The sequence below is a fragment of the Eumetopias jubatus genome, unplaced genomic scaffold, assembly GCF_037043125.1.
Source record: "Eumetopias jubatus isolate StellerSeaLion01/CBP00866 unplaced genomic scaffold, mEumJub1_p1.0 scaffold_16, whole genome shotgun sequence".
NCBI classification, from domain to species: domain Eukaryota; kingdom Metazoa; phylum Chordata; class Mammalia; order Carnivora; family Otariidae; genus Eumetopias; species Eumetopias jubatus.
Window position 1 is genome coordinate 31,163,183 of NW_028274822.1, and position 20,662 is coordinate 31,183,844.

At 39.8% G+C, this 20,662-nt stretch overlaps 1 pseudogene; it reads left to right on the top strand.

Annotated features, from left to right (window-relative positions):
• The first annotated feature begins 19,925 nt into the window (after window positions 1-19,925).
• Window positions 19,926-20,411, top strand: LOC148162262 (transcription factor BTF3 pseudogene; annotated as a pseudogene).
• Window positions 20,412-20,662: the final 251 nt, after the last annotated feature.

Genomic DNA, 20,662 nt, shown 5'->3' on the forward strand with positions numbered 1-20,662 from the left:
AATACGGACATTAGTAAGGTGTCAGAACTAGAGTTCAGAATGATGATTTTAAAGATACTATCTGGGCTTGAAAAAAGCATGGAAGATATTAGAGAAACCCTTTCTGGAGAAAAAAAAGAACTAAAATCTAACCAAGACAAAATCAAAAAGGCTATTAATGAGGTGCAATAAAAAAAGGAGGCTCTAACTGCTAGGATAAAGGAGGCAGAAGAGAGAATTAGTGATATAGAAGACCAAATGATGGAAAATAAAGAGGCTGAGAAAAAGAGAGATAAAAACTACTGGATCAGGAGGGCAAAATTTGAGAGATAATCAATACCATAAGACGAAACAACATTAGAATTGGGATCCCAGAAGAAGAAGAAAGAGAGAGAGGGGCAGAAGGTATATTGGAGCAAATAATAGCAGAGAACTTCCCTAATGGGAGGAAGGGAACAGGCATCAAAATCCAGGAGGCACAGAGAACCCCTCTCAAAATCAATAATAATAGGTCAACACCCCGACATCTAATAGTAAAACTTACGAGTCTCAGAGACAAAGAGAAAATCCTGAAAGCAGCTCGGGAGAAGAGATATGTAACCTACAATGGTAGAAATATTAGATTGGCAACAGACCTATCCACAGAGACCTGGCAGGCCAGAAAGGACTGGCAAGATATCTTCAGAGCACTAAACGAGAAAAATATGCAGCCAAGAATACTATATCCAGCTAGGCTATCATTGAAAATAGAAGGAGAGATCAAAAGCTTCCAGGACAAACAAAAACTAAAGGAATTTGCAAACACGAAACCAGCCCTCCAAGAAATATTGAAAGGGGTCCTCTAAGCAAAGAGAGAGCCTAAAAGCAGCATAGATCAGAAAGGAACACAGACAAGATACAGTAACAGTCACCTTACAGGCAATACAATGGCACTAAATTCACACCTTTCAATAGTTACCCTGAATGTAAATGGGCCTAATGCCCCAATCAAAAGACACAGGCTATCAGATTGGATTCAAAAACAAGACCCATCGATATGCTGTCTGCAAGAGACTCATTTTAGACCCAAAGACACCCTCAGATTGAAAGTGAGGGGGTGGAAAACAATTTACCATGTTAATGGACACCAAAAGAAAGCTGGGGTGGCAATCCTTATATCACACAAATTAGATTTTAAGTCAAAGACTGTAATAAGAGATGAGGAAGGACACTATATCCTACTTAAAGGGGTCTATCCAACAAGAAGATCTAACAATTGTAAATATCTATGCCCCTAACATGGGAGCAGCCAATTATATAAGGCAATTAATAACAAAAGCGAAGAAACACATTGACAACAATACAATAATAGTGGGGGACTTTAACACCCCCCTGACTGAAATGGACAGATCATCTAAGCAAAAGATCAACAAGAAAATAAAGACTTTAAATGACACACTGGACCAAATGGACTTCACAGACATATTCAGAACATTCCATCCCAAAGCAACAGAATACACATTCTTCTCTAGTGCCCATGGAACATTCTCCAGAATGGATCACATCCTAGGTCACAAATCAGGTCTCAACTGGTACCAAAAGACTGGGATCATTCCTTGCATATTTTCAGACCACAATGCTTTGAAACTAGAACTCAATCACAAGAGGAAAGTCAGAAAGAACTCAAATACATGGAGGCTAAAGAGCATCCTACTAAAGAATGAATGGGTCAACCAGGGAATTAAAGAATTTTAAAAATTCATGGAAACAAATGAAAATGAAAACACAACTCTTCAAAATCTTTAGGATGCAGCAAAGGCAGTCCTAAGAGGAAAGGATATAGTAACACAAGCCTTCTTCAAGAAACAAGAAAGGTCTCAAATACACAACCTAACCCTACACCTAAAGGAGCTGGAGAAAGAACAGCAAATAAAGCCTAAACCCAGCAGGAGAGGAGAAATAAAAGACCAGAGCAGAAATCAATGAACTAGAAACCAAAAGAACAGTAGAACAGATCAATGAAACTAGGAGCTGGTTCTTTGAACGAATTAACAAGATTGATAAACCCCTGGCCAGACTTATCAAAAAGAAAAGAGAAACGACCCAAATAAATAAAATCATGAATGAAAGAGGAGAGATCACAACCAACACCAAAGAAATACAAACAATTGTAAGAACATATTATGAGCAACTCTATGCCAGCAAATTAGATAATCTGGAATAAATGGATGCATTCCTAGAGATGTATCAACTACCAAAATTGAACCAGGAAGAAATAGAAAACCTGAACAGACCTATAACCACTAAGGAAATTGAAGCAGTCTCAAAAATCTCCCAACAAACAAAAGCCCGGGGCCAGATGGCTTCCCAGTGGAATTCTACCAAACATTTAAAGAAGAATTAATACCTATTCTCCTGAAACTGTTCCAAAAAATAGAAATGGAAGGAAAACTTCCAAACTCGTTTTATGAGGCCACCATTACCTTGATCCCAAAACCAAAGACCCCATCCAAAAGGAGAATTCCAGACCAATATCCTTGATGAACATGGATGCAAAAATTCTCACCAAAGTACTAGCCAATAGGATCCAACAGTACATTAAAAGGATTATTCACCATGACCAAGTGGGATTTATCCCTGGGCTGCAAGGTTGGTTCAACATCTGCAAATCAATCAATGTGATATATTACATTAATAAAAGAAAGAACAAGAACCATATGATCCTCTCAATAGATGCAGAAAAAGCATTTGACAAAGTACAGCATCCTTTCTTGATCAAAACTCTTCAGAGTATAGGGATTCGAGGGTACATACCTCAGTATCATAAGAGCCATCTATGAAAAACCCACAGCAAATATCATTCTCAATGAGGAAAAACTGAGAGCTTCCCCCCTAAGGTCAGGAACATGGGAGGGATGTCCACTATCACGACTGCTATTCAACATAGTATTAGAAGTCCTAGCCACAGCAATCAGACAACAAAAAGAAATCAAAGGCATCCGAATCAGCAAAGAAGAAGTCAAACTCTCACTCTCTGCAGATGATATGAAACTTTATGTGGAAAACCCAAAAGACTCCACTCCAAAACTGTTAGATCATACAGGAATTCAGTAAAGTGGCAGGATATAAAATCAATGCACAGAAATCAGTGGCACTCCTGTACATCATCGCCAAGACAGAAGAGAAATTAAGGAGTTGATCCCATTTACAATTGAACCCAAAACAGTAAGATACCTAGGAATAAATCTAACCAAAGAGGCAAAGGATCTGTACTCAGAAAACTATAAAATACTCATGAAAGAAATTGAAGAAGACACAAAGAAATGGAAAAACATTCCATGCTCATGGACTGGAAGAACAAATATTGTGACAATGTCAAGGCTACCTAGAGCAATCTACACATTTAATGCCATCACTATCAAAATACCATCCACTTTTTTCAAAGAAATGGAACAAATAATCCTAAAATTTGTATGGAACCAGAAAAGACCCCGAATAGCCAGAGGAATGTTGAAAAAGAAAAGCAAAGCTGGTGGCATCACAACTCCGGACTTCAAGATCTATTACAAAACTGTAATCATCAAGACAGTGTGGTACTGGCACAAAAACAGACACATAGATCAATGGAACACAATAGAGTACCCAGAAATGGACCCTCAACTCTATGGTCAACTAATCTTCGACAAAGCAGGAAAGAATTTCCAATGGAAAAAAGACAGTCTCTTCAATAAATGGTGTTGGGAAAATTGGACAGCCACATGCAGAAGAATGAAACTGGACCATTTTCTTATACCATACACAAAAATAGACTCCAAATGGTTGAAAGACCTAAATGTGAGACAGGAGTCCATCAAAATCCTTGTAGAGAACAGAGGTAGCAATCTGACCTCTGCTGCAGCAACTTCTTCCTAGAAACATCGTCAAAGGCAAGGAAAGCAAGGACAAAAATGAACTATTGTGACTTCATCAAGATAAAAAGCTTTTGCACAGCAAAAGAAAGTCAACAAAACCGAAAGACAACCGACAGAATGGGAGAAAATATTTGCAAATGACATATCAGATAAAGGGCCAGTATCCAAAATCTATAAAGAACTTATCAAATTCAACACCCAAAGAACAAATGATCCAATCAAGAAATGGGCAGAAGACATGAACAGACATTTCAGCGAAGAAGACATCTAAATGGCCAAAAGACACATAAAAAAGTGTTCAACATCACTCGGCATCAGGGAAATCCAAATCAAAACCTCAATGAGATACCACCTCACACCAGTCAGAATGGCTAAAATTAACAAGTCAGGAAATGACAGATGTTGGCGGGGATGCGGAGAAAGGGGAACCATCCTACACTGCTGGTAGGAATGCAAGCTGGTGCAGCCAGTCTGGAAAACAGTATGGAGGTTCCTTAAAAAGTTGAAAATAGAGCTACCATATGACCCCGCAATTGTACTACTGGGGTATTTACCCCAAAGATACAAATGTAGGGATCCGAAGGGGTACGTGCACCCTGATGTTTATAGCAGCAATGTCTACAATAGCCCAAAGTATGGATAGAGCCAAGATTTCCATTGACAGATGAATGGATAAAGAAGAGGTGGTATATATATACAATGGCATATTATTCAGCCATCAAAAGGAATGAGATCTTGCCATTTGCAATCACATGGATGGAACTGGAGGGTATTATGCTGAGTGAGATAAGTCAATCAGAGAAAGACATGTATCATATGATCTCAATGATATGAGGAATTATTAATCTCAGGAACAAACTGAGGTTTGCTGGAGTGGTAGGGGGTGGGAGGGATGATGTGGCCAGGTGATAGACATTGGGGAAGGTATGTGCTATGGTGAGCACTGTGAATTGTGTAAGACTGTTGAATCACAGACCTGTACCTCTGAAACAAATACATTATATGTTAAAAAAAAAAAAGAAGAAGAAGAAGAAGAAGAAGAAGAAGATAGTAGAAAGGGAAAAATGAAGGAGGGGATATCAGAGGGGGAGACGAACCATGAGAGACTATGGACTCTGAGAAACAAACTGAGGGCTCTGCAGGGGAGGGGGGTTGGGGGATGGGTTAGCCTGGTGATGGGTATTAAAGAGGGCAAGTACTGAATGGAGCACTGGGTGTTATACACAAACAACGAATCATGCAACACTACATCAAAAACTAATGATGTAATGTATGGTTATTAACATAATAAATTTTTTTTAAAAAGACAAAAGAAGACATAAAATCAGGTACAAAACCTCAAGTTATCGGGTCAATTTGCACATAGTAGATGACGTTTACTTGTGTTAGGTTCTGGCAAATGGGGTCTGTGTTACTTTTGCTTCTTAGTCAGAACATCCCTGGCCATAATGAGTAACATTATGAATTCTAACAAATTCAGTCCAAATGAATTCAACATAACATGTTTATGGAGCAAGTATTATGTATCTTCTGTATGTGACAAAGCTAAAATATAGTTGTCCTCAGGAGCCTTACCAAGGACAGTATATGTCACATCTGACCCATGGAGAAATTATAACCAGTGTTCCTACCACCTCGGCCAGGGCTGGGATGCAAGCCTTCTTTGACCACTTCAGAGCTCTCTGCAGCGGTCAGCAGTGCACCAAAGGGACACAGGCAGACGCCCAAGAATCAGGGGTGTATGTGTTTTCACACATAGTTCCACAGTCAGAAAAACCAGAGTGCTGTGTCTGGCAAACACAGAGAAATCAGCATAAAAACTGACCTTCCAGGCAAGACTAATCCAGGGACAGACAAGATTTTTCTCTCCAATTCCTGCTAGACAGATCTTGGAGGGTACTGCTAATTGACACCTAAAGGTTACCATAAAGGTTCTGGATCTGCTAAATGAGCTAAAGTGTCAGTGGTGTTGTGGGCAGGCAACAGCTGTTAAGATGATATCAGGGTTTGTTTCAGATAGAAAGGATGTTCAACATTGTTCTGCAAGGTGTTATTTTCCCTCTTCCGGTAGCTACATCTTTTTAGGTAATAGGCACACGATTAATATTGGAATTACTTTCCTATTTTAGAATTTAGAGTTACATTAAAGATTAATCCAACTCTAGATGAGACACAATTGCCCGTAAAAACAAGTAAGTTGCTCACAAATTGCAGGTAGAAGAGGTGGGTGCTGACAGGGCCCAGGCCAGTATACACATCTCTGGATTCCTGGCCCACTGCCCATTTCACCTCCCATGCCCCCATCTGCCACCTCAACCATCTCTCACTGTGAGTGGCCATTCGGGCCAGAGCTCAGTTAAGGAGTGAACCCGCTGGGCAGCTGCTTGAGAGCCAATTTATACAGTGAACTAAAACAAGTTCCTCCTCACCTTCACTACTTCAATAAAATCATTTTGAGAAGACACCAAATTACTAGCCTAGCAAGGACATCTGTATCTTTCCATCTAGCCCTGATACAGACTTACATAAGAGAGAGTTACTACTTATAACACAGTAGCCAAAGACATAACAGAGGAATCTTTCCCTGGACCAGCAGGCTATGGCATGCCATGCTGAGATGCCTAAAAACAAAACAAAACAAACAAAACAAAACAAAATCAGGGGAGGAGTCTGATAAAGTTGAAATTGACTTCTTCCCTAAATAATCGTTTAACATAATTTTCTTTCTTCTCATGTCTCTCTCTAACAGCTTTTCCACGTTCTAACTCAGCTAATGACCTTATTTCACTTGGAGTAGGGGTGCAGGAAATGGAGCAATCAGAACAGAACTTCTGCAAACGCCCACCATGAAATCCGCATGCCTGCCTACATCTGCACAGACGTGCTCTACCTCGACAAATCCCTGAACAGACTGCCCATGCTCCTGTCTTAGGCCAGCTCAGATGCCGTCTGTCTGTATGTCTGTCTGTCTGTCTGTCTGTCTCTCTCTCTCTCTCTCACACACACACACACACACACACCATCTGTAGTTAAAGAGGAGTTTGGGAAATATCAGGTTAACCAATGTTGCATAATTATCTTTGTCTTTTCTGTGGGAGTGGACCTGCCACTACACATTGCGTTATCCGGGACGTACCACACCAGCCTATGGAGACATATGTGGGAACTCCTAACGTGCTGATCGACTACCTTTTTATACTTCACTCCTAGCAACAGTGTCTCCTTCTCAATATCCTGGGCATTTGTACGCACTATGAGGCCCTCAATGTACTCTCATGGTCCTTTGGAACTTGCCCGAGCCTTCTGCCAAGAATATGAGTCCTGGTGACACCACCAATCATTCCGGCTAAGTCCATGCTAAATGCCCCTCAAAGTCCCTGATACTCACCATTTATCTATGGGGAGTTTCTCTGAATGTCTACTGTTAGGACTCTTGACTAAGCTTGGTCCAGATACATTACTATACCCTTCTGTACTTTTGCCTCATTTTGGCAAATGCCAACAATTCAGCTTACAAATTTAAGGTACTAAGTGCAAAAAGAATTGAGTGAAAGACTGAGGCTTTCTTAATAGACTCTACCCATTTCTATTATTAGAAAATCAGCTCAAATATGCACCCTGTCAATAAATGGCAGATATTCTTTTCCCATATATGGGAGTGTGCTCATTAATCACCCCAGACAGTTGGAAAAGATACTGTCAACTGTGGCTTTCAGCTCTGACAGGAAGATTCTATGAACTGCCAGTTTTCTGGGACAACCAACCGATTGCACATTATCAGCTATATTTTCAACTTGGGGATTTAATGGTCCTAAAACTGAATCTCATGCCCCAGGTAGCTCGCTCTACCCTAGTCTATATGACTTCATAAATATGCACATGAAAACATAAACAATAATATTTATAAAGGAAAGACCTATCTACAAAAGGTCCAAGTTTAAAATTAGATCAATAGCCTTGCCTTTGAACATAAAAACAAAACAAAAAAAAACAAAACTAGGACACAAATAGCCACTTCGTCTGTAGCTTATGGACAGAAAGAACAGAGGGGAGGGGGACTCCGAATAGGAATCAAATGTGCACAGACTCTCATGGCAGAGATGCGTACGCACATCAGGAAAAATACAGTTGCGCAAGTTGGATGGGGTTGGATTATTAGAGGCCTGGGAGTTTCAACTCTAATTTCCTTTTCTTTTTGTCCTTAAAAACTCCTTTTGCTCAGAAAATACATCCTTGTCACCGTATACAGCATTTTATCCCCAGCCTGAGCTCTTTTGCAAGCCCAACATGCTTGCTGCCATCCCCTCACATCTGTAACATTTAACTTTAATGCCTCTGCCCCTGAGGAGGGAGGGGCTGAACACATTCTGGCCTGAAGAACTAGCCACTTGGCAGCGTATCAGCCAGTGACCTTTCCTATTGACACTGTCTGCAGGGCAGGTCTGCCACATGGACAGGAATACATTCCTTCCTGAGCCGAGCCTCCGATGGGGGCTGGGAAAGTGCATTCCCATTCCGATTAAGAAGAAAGACTCTCCCTGGCAAGGGGGTCAGAAACCACAAAAACAGACCAGACAGTGGGTCCTCCCCATGGAGAAAGCTCCAAGGGCTGCTGCATCTGTTGTGGCCCTACTTGGGAGTGAGACACTAGGTTTGTGATGAGATTTCTCCCCACATCACACCTGGAGTCTGGGGGAACGCATTTCCTCTCAACCCCGCAGATACCTGTTTTCAGAGCTCTGAGACCAACCACCTATGGTTAAAGGGAAATCCAGAAAAGTTCTTTGTCCTGCAATCCTATTCACAACAGACTGCCGTAACTTAAGCTTTAAATTAAAAACTGGGACTACTGCTTATTTGTGGGCGGCTTTGGGTGGAATGTTATTTGGCAAATATATAATGAGGTGTAAGATTTAAAGATGCTGTAGATCAGAAAACTTTCAACATTTTAAGTTCCATTTTTTTTTTTAAATAAAACTCCAAGGAACCTCCATACAAAATACAAACAAAAGTACTATAACATCTGCGGTTAAAAGGGGTTAAGGACAAAAGGGCTGTAACTCACTCCTTCCCCCAAAGCAGCTCCAAGGCAGATGGGTACAGCACTGGACCTCTGAGAATGACTGAAAAACACCGCCCTGTGTAGAGGGGTTACTCTAAACCTAAGTTTCCATCATCAAGACAAAAGGGCCAGTTCTTGGTGGAGACAAATAGGGATGTGAATTATCCAAAAGACCTTTCTATTCAGCTTTCGCAGCACCATTTATTGAAGAGGTATCATTTTCAAATTGAGTATTCTTGGCTCCCTTGTCAAATATTAGTTGACTGTATATGTGAGGGTTTACTTCTGTGCTCTCAATTCTGTTCCACTGATTTGTGTGTCTGCTTTTGATGTGGGAAACAAAGGCAAAAGAAAAATGAAATCTCCTTACTACTTCCAGCCCATTGATAAGTCCTTGAAACAGGCAGAGTGACATTCCTCTAGGAACTCAGCTGCCTCCATGTTAATACTTTGCTAAGGGCAAAAGACAGTATTAGCCTGACCCCCAGGATCCTGTAAGTCTACTTTAACATATAAAAATTCCTTTGGAAACATCCTTTATCTCTAAACCCCCCGAGATACATGTTGGCAATCATCCCCCAAGAATATGGTCCACCGATATACATCTGAAGGGTCTCATGACTAAGGTTTCATTAGATGGTAATAAATGTCCTTTTCCCAACAATAGCTAGCTCCCTCAAGGTCCTGGTAATCTTGCTTCCAAAATTCCTTAGAGACTTAGGTTATCCCTAACCCCCTCCTGACTTGAAAGGATGTAATGGGCCATTCCTCATGACCCCATTTCAGCTCTTTCTGCCCACGGGTCCTGTTCCCCTGCTTTAATAAAACCACCTTTTTGCACCAAAGATGTCTCAAGAATTCTTTCTGCTTTCTGTCAGCTTCAAACCCTGACTTTTATGCCAGTATCATACTGTTTTGATTATGGCAGCCTTGTAATCTAGTTTAAAATTGCTCTGGCTATCTGGGATCTGCTCTGGTTTTATACAATTTTTAGGAGTTTTTTTTTTTCCTATTTCTGTGAAAAGTGACATTGGAATTTTTACAGGGACTGTAAAAACCTATAGAGGGCATGTCAATTACATCTCTGTGAAGTTGGGGAAAAAAATAAATGTTGGTATTGAAAAAAGTTACCTTTGCAATGCATTCAGTGATTTTTGATCCCTAGTTGAGAGCTTGCATTTTTATACTTCATAACTGTTACAGGTAATTTAACCTCCCAAAGTTATTTGGGGCTTATTAATCCTTATGGTCTCATTGTGAGGATTAAATGGGACAGCATAAGAAAAATACTTGGAACAGTACGTAGCCTGGATCCACCCCCCGAACCCCCTACTGTGCTCCCAGTCCAGCTGATGGTTTTGAGTTTAGAATGCTGAGGGCAAGGAGTACATATGTAAACAACCAAGAACATTTGTGTTTTTAGTGCTAAAACTGAAACATACATAAAGTGTTGTGGGAACACTAAGGAACAAACAAGTATATATACGTGTATCACAGAAGAGGCTTCAAAATGCAGAGGGCACCTGAATAAGTCTTGGAAGGATGAGTTCACATTCATTCCACAGAGAAAGGAGGCAAGTGGATGTTTGAAGCAGGATGAAGACTGAGCAAAAGCAGAGAAGCAAGCAAGTACATCAGGACTCAGTGCAACCACAGCACAGGGGATGGGGCCCTGAGGAACCCCGGGTCTTGCCTTATCCGTGTGTCCTCTGAGTGACTAGTACCTGAAGATAAGGCTGAAACAATAGTTCTACTCAGTTTTCATTTGCCTGTACACCTTGGTGAGGGGTCTAGACTTTATTCTACATATAGGAGGAAACACTGAATGCTTTTAAATCATAGTAGCATGATTAGAACCTGATTTTACAAAGATAATCCTGATTTTTCTCAGGAAGACCAGTAGAATTCAAACACTAAAGTCAAGGAGATAAAGGAAAATACTTTATGTAGTCCAGCAAATGATGATAATGTCTTCATCGTTAGCATTCATCTTAATATGCGTCAGGGACATTTCAAAACATATTATTGCACTGTCTCATCTACTTCTCATCACAATATAATGGAAAAGACACTGCAGTCATCCCCATTTTAGAAGCAACTCAAAGCACTGAGAAGTTAAGCAATTTACCAAGATCCAGTACTACTTCGCAGTGACATCTAATTATGAATAGGAAATCTGACTGATGACAAAGACAAAAATCAGAATGTTTCTAGCTTGAACCAGAAGGAAGATCACAATGTTATTAGGTGAAAGAAAACATTTAGGGAATGAGTAGAGGTGCTGAAAAAAAGTGGGGGGGAGATGTTAAGAAAACAGATGGCTAGGACATTGGGGATGAGAGCCGTACATTTAATAACAAATTGCTTCAGCTTTTTTACAATGTTAATTTCCTTATATAGGCAATAAGGAGTCATAATTTATACATATATATATATATATATATATATATATATAGAAAGCGAGAGAGAGAGAGAGAGAGAGATACATATACACTCATATACATATATACAACAGATAGAACTGGATAGATTTGAAGTTAGATTTATGTCTAGTTGAACTCTGAACGGTTAGTTTATTACCACCCTTGGTGTCTTCTGGATCTTTCAGAATTTTATATCTAACTAGCAGAGGTGGATGAGAATATACATAATCTTATAAAATACATAAATAGGTAAAAGAAAAATATGAAAAGACATTAAGACATTTGGAGAATGCCCCAAATATGAGATTTTAAAAGATATTTTGATTAGGACAGGAACTTAGATCTAGTACAGATCTCTGGGTTTTTTTTGTTTTTTTTTTGAACAAGGGACTTAAAGACAAAGATAATGTAACTAGGTCAAGTTTTTATTCTCACCTATCTTGGGTATCCATCAGAGTTAAACATAGTAGACAGAATTACTAGAGACAAGCTGGAAATAATTTTCAGTGAATACTCTTTTTTTTAAAAGCCACTGACAATGAAAAACATTTTTTTTTTAATCTGATGATGGCTTGCATCTTCAATATTGGCATATTTTAGGAAGGATAATTTTAAATGCAAATGGTAGGAAAGAGCTATGGGATCCTTTCAGGAGCCTGAGCCCATAGCTGTAGGGGTCATACTGTACCACTCCTTGAAGAGAGGTGGACAGGGTCATGTGGTTGCATCCCACAGATAACAATCTTTTCTACCTTTGTATTTTCCCCAGACTCTGATTGGTATTCACCTGCTCGAGACAACTATAACTCCCAACAAATGTAAAATGCTAGAGCATCTGAAGTCTTTTCTGAAAACTCTAGCATTTGATACTATCCCTATCTTGTTTTATAGATTTATTTCCTCTGTAAGGCAGCAAACTTCTGGAAAGCAAAGGTGGTATTTTTATTCTTCTTTTACTGCACAGCATATCTAAGAACAGGAAGCATAGTAAGAATTCAAAATATTTATTGATATGCCTTGCTTCAACATGATTTAGTCAACTTTACAAAACAAATTCTGCAAAAGCAATCTGTAAATAAAAAAAAAGGAAGATTATTTCCAACAGTGACAGTTCTGTATTTTAATACTTCATTTCTTAATTATACTGCTTTAAAAAGATATACACTGTTAGTTAGGAAATGTTGGATCATTCAGTAATATATAGTTGGCGATTCTGGTCTTATGATCACATTTCATTAAGAAATCCTCTTCTCTTTTCATATTCTAACATGGCACTTCCATTTTTCTCTCCTAAGCCAAGTTGCTTATTTATACTTGGTTGTCCTTTGAGGGTAGTTCTGTACATGTATTTTTCCTTCATTGTTTATTATAATAAGCATCCATAAAACATTAAGTATTGACATTCTAAGTTGCAGTTTCTGGCGAGAAGAGAAACCACTTTTAAATGTGAGTGACATTAAGGCTAGAAAGTAATCTGGTAGGACAGCTAGGTAGTTGAGCCCCCAAGCACTCTGAATTTCCATCGAGGAAGGATTTTTGGTGTTCGGAAAGTGGGAGCAAGGCACAAGCGTGCACCCAATCCCAACTGGTGCTACAGACAGTCATTTCGGCCTACATATAGGTATTTTATTAGCTCAGGACACCCAAAGGTCTCAACTTTTACAGAATTTCATGCTTCTGTGAAATTAACAGGAAGCTTTGTATAACCCAAATAAAAACACACATTCACCTAGGAGTTTCAGTGTACTGTATTACCTTTTCATTCTTGCCTTTGAGAAATACACACAAACTCAGCTGCCTGCCTTACAGCCACCAAAGGAAGGTTTCACTGGGACCGAATGGGAAACACTTGAGACAGGAAAGCCAGGCTAAAGGGGTGTTTGCAGAATTAATTTTGCCATTCTGGTTTAGTCACTATCTCCACAGGGTTTATGCTGAAATAGAAATTTCCTTCCTATTAAATGTCACTTCTTATCTCATACAAAGGACAGTATTTCCTAGTCCCCCACTAGCCCCCTGCACATGTTTCAAATCACTGGTATTCAGTTTTGTTCTACTGGAGTGTAATTTGCCAGGCAGCCAGCCACATGCAGTACTCTCTTTTAGTAAAAAAGCGGATTTGTACACCATTATTAAAATATTATATTTCAAAAGGAAGCCATTAGGCATTTTAGCAGTGTATTGCCATGCTTTGATTTATAGTTTTATTTTTTTTATTTTTTTAAAGGTTTATTTATTTATTTATTTATTTATTTGACACAGAGAGAGACAGAGAGAGAGAGAACACAAGCAGGGGGAGTGGGAGAGGGAGAAGCAGGCTCCCCGCAGAGCAGGGAGCCCGACGCAGGGCTCAATCCCAGGACCCTGGGATCATGACCTGAGCCGAAGGCAGACGCTTAACTAACTGAGCCACCCAGGCGCCTCTGATTTATATTTTTAAAGAGTCACTCTGGCTCCTCTGTAGAGAGCAGATTCTAAGGGGAAATGAACAGAAACGGAGATCAGACAAGAAGACTACACAACAGTAGGGCATCCTATAGAATGGTGGCTGAGGAAATGGAGAAAAGCAGACAGATGTGGAATGCATTTTGTAAGTGTAATTACACACAAGGAGTGAGGGCAGGAGAGGATGATACTTCAGGACATGCAAGAGATCATTTCTTCAGGTAATTCTCTTCTTGGGATTCTTGGCTGCAATGTCATGTTACGTAGCATCTCGCTCATTCTAAAGGACTACTGGTCTTGCCTAGTACTTCCTGTGCTTGGGTTTTTTTTTTTTTTTTTTACTTCTGCCAGATCTTTCTGATTTACTCATAACTTCCTGTATCACATCATCTTAATTTAATAAGATAATCTTATAATAAGATTATAATAATCTTAAAAAATAGTCTAATCTTACCTACAACACATAAAGAAAACTGCATATCTGTAATTAATAAACAGATATGTACTTAATAGGGAAAGGACAACAGCCATCTACCTATTTGCCTCTATAAATACATCATTTTCCAGGGACTTTGTAGCTAAAAATCAGGTCTGTCTAATGCCAAAGATTTTGCTCTTTCCCTACACTGCCATGTCTCCCTATAGGCATGAAACTTTGCTAGAGAGTACAGGAAATATACATATTTATGAGGAATGCATTTCTCTTAGATAACTTAGTCTTGTTGGGGAAAGGAACTTTAACTTCATCAATACTGATCAGTAAAAAGTAGTCTTACAAATATGCAAGATATAGAGATGTTTCTGGCCTAAAGAGTCCCAGGACCAGAGACAGATTCTATTGCTCTTTTCAGTTAATTGGTTATGGGACTCGCCTTCCCTAACCAAATACCCTATTTGTGATAAAGGATACATACTCAAGTCCATGAACATATATTTACTTTCTCATTTCTGACTTCCAGGATGCCTATAACTGGCAACCAGGAGGTCAGCATTTGGGGGAAAGGGACCATAAAAAGAAACAAACAAAAAAGAAATGGGAGTGGTCAATAACTCATGGTTTTTAAAGTCAATCTGCACTCAAGACGTTTGATTGGGTATTTTTTTCTTGGGCTCCACCCTTCAGAGAGAGTTAAAGAAATGCCTTGAATCTTACCTACCTTTCCCGAGAATGCTCCCAAGTTATATAGCATCTCGCTCATTCTAAAGGACTTACATATATATATATATGTATATATGTATATATATATGTATATATGTATATATATATATATATATATAAAACACCATTTGCTAAATGACTGCTGGGCTGTTTCTGTGCATGATTTTGAGACTTCCATGACAGTCCTGCTCTGAGAGTCGTACAGCCAGCTTGGGGACTAGAAGGCAGCTGCTGGAGGAGCACTCAAGCCCTGCCTACTCTGAGCAAATGCACCTCTGGTGAGGCTGACTGCATCTGATATCCCCACCTGGTCAGCCTGTATTCACTTGTGTCTCACCCTGTCAGCCTGCAGAATAGCAAGGTCCCCACTGTGCCTGCAAGAGGGGAAGCAGGCTAGCTCTGGGCCAGAGGAGGGAAGGAAAAATAGGAGACAGTTGTCAAAGTCAGTGAAAAATGAAGATTTGGGCCACTGATTCAAAGGTCTCCAATGCTCCACAGAGTTCTACCTAAGTCAAAGGAGGAAATAAAAGAAATGCGCTACCAACACAATAGCTGTCAAAATGTCGAAATAACTCTCTCAGAGTCACAGGGTGGAGAAGGCAGGGAATTCTTTTTGGCCGTGTTCTGAAAGAACCAGGAGGAACTAAATGTCTTCCCAAGAAAAGAATCTAAGGAGAGGTCTGTACCGGGCTATGGATATAAAGCAAGATCACAGATATTGTGCCTGTACAAAGAAACGCACAGCAAGATCACAGCGGTATGGATGGCAGATTGGGCCACATGCAGGCTCGCAAGCCAGTGGTCCCGCCATGAGTCTGGCATTAGAGCCCAGGTCAGAGGAGGGGAAATTAACTACTAGCTGTACTAAAAGGTACACCCTCAGGTAAAGCAAGACTGTAGCTGATAACAGAAGTAGGCAACAGGAATTTGAAACAACTCAAGAAAGCTAAAGGCAGATAGTAAGAAGGCACTGGAAGCATCAGCTGAACAAAACACAGATACAAAGTATAACATTATTAAAAAAAAAAAAGGAGCATAAAACTTCTCACCCCTCCATAAAAATACAGTGATTAGAACAAGGGAAAGCCTGGGTGGCTTGGAAAGTTGAGTATATGACTCTTGATTTCAGCTTAGGTTATGATCTCAGGGTCATGAGACGAAGCATGGCAGGGTGTCTGCTTGAGATTCTTTCCCTCTCCCTTTGTCCCTCCCCCACTCACACCCACACCTGCTCTCTCTAAAATAAATCAATCTTAAAAATAAAAAAAAAAAAGAACGAGGGAAAGAATAAAATTGGTTTTTGTCCATGCTGATGGTAGCATGATGGGTAAACCTGTTCACATTAAAAAAAAAAAAAAAAATGGGTGTGCCGACCCACAAGAAGGCTAATTGTTCAGTAAGAATAAAGTAACACTAGGCCCTCTGAGGACTCCTCAGAAGGACTGAAGCAGTTCTGCCTGGAGAAAGAAGCCTTAAAGAGGAAAATGAGAACCATCTTCAAATATCTGAAGAACTATTATCTCAAGATAAAAATGATTATTTTTTTATGGCTTTGCAGTCTTATCAGTCAGGTTTTGTCTACTTAAATATTTCCTTGGATCTCCCTTTGAGTTCCCCAACCCCCAATTTTTGGAATTTTATGATGTAAGTTAAATAATTTAATTTAAATAATTAAATAATGAGCATGCTGACAGCAAAGGACAAGAGCAATGATGACATGACCCTGGCAGATTCCGAGAAAAGTAGCCTCAAGACCACTACTCATGCATGAGGGCAAGACGGAAGGGTGACTAAGTGGGATGCCAGGTGAGGGTGGTTATTTGGGCATTGAAAAATGAAAACTCCCTAGAGCCTAGGAGAGACCAGGGGCCTACTCTAACAGCTCTGACTATGGAGTCAAAGTATTCTCAAAGAGCGCTTCAAGAAATGAGAGCTAAAGCACAACAGAAGCAACATTATAGTGCAAAGCACAACACAGTGGATGAAGAATGAGAGTCCTTGAACTTTCATGTCAGCTGCACCATTTCCTAAGACTGTCACCTTGGGCAATTCATTTATCCTTTCTTAGGCTCAGTTCCTCATACGTCTAAATGCATAGGGAAAAAATAGCACATCATCCACGTTCCAAAATTCATAGATCCAAGTCTCCTCAATCCCCTGATGAATATGCTTCATGGCAAAATACTCTTAAACCTTAATATTGCCTCCTTAAGTTCTGTATGTTTCCCATCCAGAGAAAGCGAAAGGAGAAGGAAGGAGGGCTATTTCTTAGAGAACCATCCCAGTGGATGCTGGGCCACATCAGCTCTGCTCAGGCACACTGGTATGTGAGACATCCTTTCCAGCAGCTTCTTTTTGTGCCATCATGTCTTCTCTGTGTCCAAGATCCTAAGTAATAAGTATGATCTGCTGATAAGTACTGTTGGGCTCATCTAACTTTACGACATGGTAGGTTTGATTACACCCAGTTTAAAGGAAGCAGCTTAAGTCATATGTAACTGGGTGTTCTTTAATTCCTTCTCTGTTAGAATGCACTGGCAAGCTAAAAACTATTTCTCAAAAGGCAATTATTCGTTTCTGAAGAGGAGGCCTTAGCTTTGCTTCAAAAGTCTAAGAGACCTCAGTTTCTTTTTTTTCCTTTTTTAATTCCACTTAGTTAACACAGTGTAACACTACTTTCAGGCATACAATTTAGTGATTCAACAATTCCATACAACACTTGGTGCTCATCACAACAAGTGTACTCCTTAATCCCCATCACCTATTTAACCCAACCCCCGCACCCCCTCCCTCTGGTAACCATCAGTTTGCTCTCTATAGTTGAGTCTGTTTCTTGGTTTGCCTCTCTTCCCCCACCCTCATGCTCGTTTTGTTTCTTAAATTCCAGATATGAGTGAAATCATATGGTATTTATCTTTAACTTATTTCACTAAGCATAGTACTCTCTAGCTCCATCTGTGTCATTCAAAATGGCAAGATCTTATTCCTTTTTAGACTAATACTCCATTGTATATATACATATATACCATCTTCTTTATCCATTCATTGGTCAGTGGAGACTTGGGCTGTTTCCATAGGTCGACTATTGTAGATAACGCTGCTATAAACACTGGGGTGCATGTATCCTTCTGAATTAGTATTTTTTTATTCATTGGGCAAATACCTAGTTAGTATCCAAAATACATAAAGAACTTATAAAACTCAACACCCAAAAGATGAATAATCCAATTAAAAAATGGGTAGAAGATATAAATCTTTAAAAAAACAATATATATACACAATGGAATATTATGCAGCCATCAAAAGGAATGAGATCTTGCCATTTGCAACGACGTGGATGGAACTGGAGGGTGTTATGCTGAGTGAAATAAGTCAATCAGAGAAAGACCTGTATCACATGACCTCACTCATATGAGGAATTCTTAATCTCAGGAAAGAAACTGAGTGTTACTGGAGTGGTTGGGGGTGGGAGGGATGGGGTGGCTGGGTGATAGACATTGGGGAGGGTATGTGCTACGGTGAGCGCTGTGAATTGTGCAAGACTGTTGAATCACAGATCTGTACTTCTGAAACAAATAACGCAACATATTTTAAGAAAAAAGAAAAAGAAGAAGATAACAGGAGAGGAAGAAAAGGGGAGTATGTCAGAGGGGGAGACGAACCATGAGAGATGATGGACTCTGAAAAACAAACTGAGAGTTCTAGAGGGGAGGGGGGTAGGGGGATGGGTTAGCCTGGTGATGGGTATTGAGGAGGGCACGTTCTGCATGGAGCACTTGGTGTTATGAACAAACAATGAATCATGGAACACTGCACCAAAAACTAATGATGTAATATATGGTGATTAACATAATAATAAAAAAATTAAAAAAAAATGAATAGACATTTTTCTAAAGAACACATCTAAATGGCCGACACATGAAAAGGTGCTAAATATCACTGATAATCAGGGAAATTCAAATGAAAACTACAATGAGATATCACCTCACACCTGTCAGAATGTCTAAAATCAACAACATAAGAAACAATGGGTGTTGGCAAGAATGTGAGGAAAGGGGAACCCTCCTGCACTATTGGTGGGAATCCAAACTGGTGCAGCCATTCTGGAAAACAGTATGAAGTTTCCTCAAAAAGTTAAAAATAGAACTACCCTATGATCCAGCAATTGCACTACTAGGTATTTATCCTACCGAGTTTATGACAGGTCTGTAGAGCACCTTGTTCTGTTTCAGGTGTTTTGGCACCACTGAATTCTCTGGCTCATGAGACCCAAAAAGCACTGTTGCTTGTATTACTAGTTGGACCGCCTGTAAACCCTTCTCTTGCTCAAGGCTATAAGCACGATAGGCAAATAAGTTGGGAATAATATGCTTTATGTTGTCTCCAAAATCAAAAGAGACCCATTAAACATTGTGCCTTTTTCTTAATGAGAGGTGATACCATGTGCTGCAACTTGTATTTCCTTTTGGCAGACATATCCTCATATGCGCAAGGATACATCCCCAACATCTTCATGGAGGCAGCCTGCACACATGTATCTCATTGAACGATTCAGGATACCTGCTAGTTCCTGCTTCTTTGGTCCTATCAGCATGATGTCATTTTGATAGACTAGCATGTTGTCCTGAGGAATTGTGTGATGAATGTTCCTGAGGAATAAATTAAAGCAAAGAGTGATTGGCATAGCCCAGATCAAGTTAGTTACGGTACACTCCTGTACTTCCGGGTGAAAAGAAACTATTTCTGGTGTTGTTTATTAGGTTGTGGGGAAGGGACCAAAAGTTTCAAGCTAAATAGCTGAAGAACAGAAGCCAATAGTTGGGATTATCTAATAATCAAAAACACATCTAGCCTCTAGCTGCCATCTTGCGTCCCCGCGTGTGTGCACCTAATCTCAGCTGGTCTGCCCGAGACCCCCTGAGCACCAACCCTATTCCCCCTCACGGCCCCATTTCCGCTCCAACAAGATGAAAGAAATTATCATGAACCAGGAGAAACTCACCAAACTGCAAGCACAAGTGCGCATTGGTAGGAAAGGAACTGCTCGCCGAAAGAAGAAGGTGGTTCATAAAATGTCTACAGCAGATGATAAAAAACTTGTTCTCCTTAAAGAAGTTAGGGGTAAACAATATCTCTGGTATTGAAGAAGTGAATATGTTCACAAACCAAGGAACAGTGATCCATTTTAACAACCCCAAAGTTCAGGCATCATTGGCAGTGAAGACTTTCACCATTCCAGGCCACGCTGAGACAAAGCAGCTGACAGAAATGCTACCCAGTATCTTAAACCAACTTGGTGCAGACAGTCTGACTAGTTTAAGAAGCCTGCCTGAAGCTCTGCCCAAACAATCTGTGGTGGAAAAGCACCACTTGCTACCGGAGAGGAGGATGATGATGAAGTTCCAGATTTTGTGGAGAATTTTGATGAAGCTTCCAAGAATGAAGCAAACTGAATTGAGTCAACTTCTGAAGAAGATAAAACTTGAAGAAGTTACTGGGAGCTGCTATTTTATATTATGACTGCTTTTTAAAATTTTGTTCATGGATCTGATAAAATCTAGATCTCTAATATTTTTAAGCCCAAGCCCCTTGGACACTGTACCTCTTTTCAGTTTTTGTTTATACAAAATTCATTCTTTGCAGCTAATTAAGCTGAAGAAGCCTGGGAATAAAGTTTGAAACAAGGTTAATAAAGTTGTTTGCC